The sequence below is a fragment of the Drosophila obscura genome, unplaced genomic scaffold, assembly GCF_018151105.1.
Source record: "Drosophila obscura isolate BZ-5 IFL unplaced genomic scaffold, ASM1815110v1 contig_82, whole genome shotgun sequence".
Classification (NCBI taxonomy): Eukaryota; Metazoa; Arthropoda; class Insecta; order Diptera; family Drosophilidae; genus Drosophila; species Drosophila obscura.
In genome coordinates this window covers 62,876-66,845 of record NW_024542875.1, presented here as the reverse complement: position 1 = coordinate 66,845, position 3,970 = coordinate 62,876, and positions in this window count along the sequence as shown.

Below are 3,970 nucleotides of genomic sequence, written 5' to 3'. Positions count from 1 at the left end.
GCAATACAACAAACGATTCAGGTGCTTATGCGCAACCAAAATCTCCTCCTGGAGCTCCTAATCAAACAGAAATCTGTTTAAATGTCCTGTCTAAATATATGTTTCAGCACAAAGGCGAGCTCTTACAGTTCCTCGCTCAACACGACATTGACGCCATGCTCATATCAGAGACTCACCTAACAAATAAAAACTATTTTCACCTCGATGGCTATAACTTCTATGCGACAAATCATCCCGATGGTAAGGCACATGGAGGTACTGGCGTTCTGATCAAGAATCGCATTAGGCATTATCCATTGCCTTCATTTGCTACACCTTATCTACAGGCAACAGCAATTCATATTGAAATTCAGAGCGGCTACCTAAACCTAGCCGCAGTATACTGCCCACCACGTTTCTGCATTTCCGAAACAGAATTTGTAACATTCTTCGACCTACTAGGTGACCGATTTATAGCAGCTGGTGACTACAATGCCAAGCACACCCATTGGGGATCTAGACTTACCAACCCGAAAGGAAGACAACTATATAACGCTATAATAACCCCACGAAACAAGCTAGACTTTATCTCTCCGGGCAAGCCCACATATTGGCCCACAGATCCAAACAAGCAACCCGACTTGATTGATTTTCCAGTTACACGAAGGGTGCTGCAAGCTCAGATTAATGTAGATCACTTAACAGATCTATCATCGGATCACTCGCCCATTCTACTTCACCTTTACGACCATCCACAGCTTTCGGAACGCCCACACTTTCTAACTTCTAGCAAAACAGATTGGCTCAAATACAGGAAGTACATAAGCTCTCATATTGATAGCTGCCTAAACATTAATTGTAAAGATGACATTGATAGGTCAGTCGAAGCATTGGTTTCCTCAATGTCACTGGCGGCAAAACACTCAACACCAATATTAGCATCTAATAAACTTTCCAACAGCAGTCGTATTTCTAGGCACATTGAAGTGCTGCTACGCGATAAAAGAAGGCTTCGCCGAGAGTGGCAAGCACACAGATCACCTGCATCGAAAGAGCGGCTAAAAATAGCCAACCACCTACTACGCAGAGCCCTAGAAGATGAAAAAAACCGAGCTCAAATATCCTATATGGAGCAACTCTCCCCAACTAGCAAACGATTCCCACTGTGGAAAGCAAAATCAGGCGTATGCCCACCAATCGAGAGTGAATCACCTTTGCGTACACAAACAGGAGAGTGGGCTCGCAGCAACAAAGAAGGCAAATACATTTGCCGTCCATCTAGAAAACGTCTTCAAACCGCACCCAGCAACGAATAGTTTTGTGCTCCCACCAACCAACAATCCCGAAGCTACTCCGCCTATCATATTCCAATCAGGAGAAGTCACAAGGGTCATTAAAGACCAAATCTCAAAGCAAAAGAAAGCTCCGGGCCACGATTTCATCTCTCCTAAAATGATCATAGAATTGCCGAGCTGTGCAGCGTATTTCCTTACTATGATATTCAACAGCATGTTGAAATGGGGCTATTATCCTCAAGAATGGAGGAAATCAGTCATCACAATGATCCATAAAGCCGGAAAAGACAAGTCCAAGCCATCATCATATAGACCTATCAGCCTACTGCCTTGCCTATCAAAGATATTTGAAAAGCTGCTCCTGAATCGTATCAAACAACACCTACACCTAACCTCTGAGATACGAAATGCATTTGAAAGACGGGAGTATTGCTCCGCTGTTTTTCTGGATGTCGCACAGGCTTTCGACCGCGTTTGGTTAGATGGCTTAATCCACAAAATCAAAATATTATTTCCACAGAACATCCATGGAACATTGGAGTCATACCTACAGCAAAGAAGTTTCGCAGTACGATGCAAAGATTTCCTCTCTGAATATCATCCAATTGAAGCTGGTGTACCGCAAGGCAGCGTGCTTGGACCGACACTGTATATCATATTCACAGCAGATCTACCGACAAACAGCCTAACAACAACTTCGACATTTGCTGATGATACTGCCATATTAAGTCGCTCCAAGTGCCCAAGAAGGGCCACGGATCACTTATCATCTCATCTCGTGGCCTTAGAAAAATGGCTAGCAGACTGGCGGATACATGTAAATTAGCAAAAGTGCAAGCATGTCACCTTCACGTTAAACAGACAAACTTGCCCTCCATTATGTCTGAACAATATCAACATTCCACAAACCACCGAAGTAACATACCTTGGTGTTCATCTGGATAGAAGGCTTACTTGGCGTAAGCGAAGCGAAGAGAAATCTACTTTAATTTAAAGCTAGTAATCTACATTGGCTAATAAACACCCGTTCACTACTAAAACTGGAGTACAAAGTACTTTTGTACAATGCAGTTCTCAAACCCATCTGGACATACGGCTCCGAGCTATGGGGAAATGCTTGCGTTAGTAATTTAGAAATAATCCAGAGAGCTCAATCGAAGATACTAAGAACTATCACTGGGGCACCATGGTACATACGGAATGAAAATATCCATAAAGACTTAAATGTAGTATCAGTTAAAGATGAAATTGCCAAAGTGAAAGCAAAGTACCAGGCCGTAAGTCTCTAATAGTGAAGATTCGATAAATAAAATCCCGTAATAATAAAAAAAAAAAAAAAAACATGGAGGAAGGCGGCAACCGTTGGACATTTTTTAGTATGCAACGTTAAGTCGCTATTGAGCTGGTGGAAGGTGATGAGCTTCTGTGGGGCACTCGCTTGTTCCGGTATTATTATCAGTCGGGAGAGGGGGTGGGTTTAGGGAAGGATCCGCTGCTCTATCCGTTCGTCTAGATACGTAAAGCTATTAAAATTCGCGTGCGATGAACAAGTCGGTTTATTAAACACTAACGAAAAGGAACAGACAGAACATAGACTAAACTCCTAGCATCCAGACTTTTATCCTGTGGCGCAAGATGGAAACGCGGCCACGAATGCCCTCCCTTCCATGATCGCTATAATCCAATTAAGTTATACGGCGATCCCTAAAAAGTCTATGCCGCAATACCTATGCCTACGTTGCCTACACGACGCATGACCCCCTCAAGTTAGGCACACTCAGCAGGAGTTCATATTAAAGCTTATAGCTAAATTTATTCAACATCGCAACATCCAAAACTATCGATTTTAAACTAATTATTGAAACAACTTATGTTGATCTTTCAATGGCGATACCCAAATATAAAAGGAAAATAATATAAAGTAGGAAAGAAATTTATAAAAATATATCAAGAAAAAGGTAAATGTATGTATGTATGTATATAATAGATGAAATATAACATTAAATTAAGATAAGAATATTGAATATAGAATATAAATGAATGGGATTAAATATAATAATGAAATGCATATATAAGAAGGTCTTAAACCAAAAAAGAAGGAAAACAAAAAAGATTTTTGGCTAGTGTAGTTTTCGTTTTAGTTTCTCCATGTAAGAAATTGCATGGAATGCATGGAATGCATGGCATGCACAAGTTACGTTAGCAGCAAAAGCAACAAAAGCTGTGGCGCTTGTGCATAAACTTTTATGCCCAGGTCGGTTCGTCTAGCGGGAAGAACGCACCAAAAGGGAACAAAAAAAATTGATCTTTCATCACTCACAGTTTGGTATGCATGTATGTATGCTTACAGTACTCTCTCGCTGAAAGGCCTTTCGCTGGGGTTTTGAAGAAGCTGTGGAATATAATAATTATGGTTCCCTGTTGGTTTTGGCCGACTGCATGTTATAGTTTAAATTTTTTCTCTTTTTTGTTTTTTTCTTCTTTTTAACAAACTGCTGTTTCTTTTCTTTCTTCTTTGACTAATGTAACATAATTAAATAAGGGGGGAATTACAGGTCGTTAAATCAAATTAATAGAATTGACAAAATTTAAGTTTAATTAAATAATAAAAAAAAAGACGGTGCTTTAGGCTTCGATTGCAGCCAAAGAAGTATTCAAGGCCCTCTTAGCGGGTCTACACTGTATGCAATGTAGGC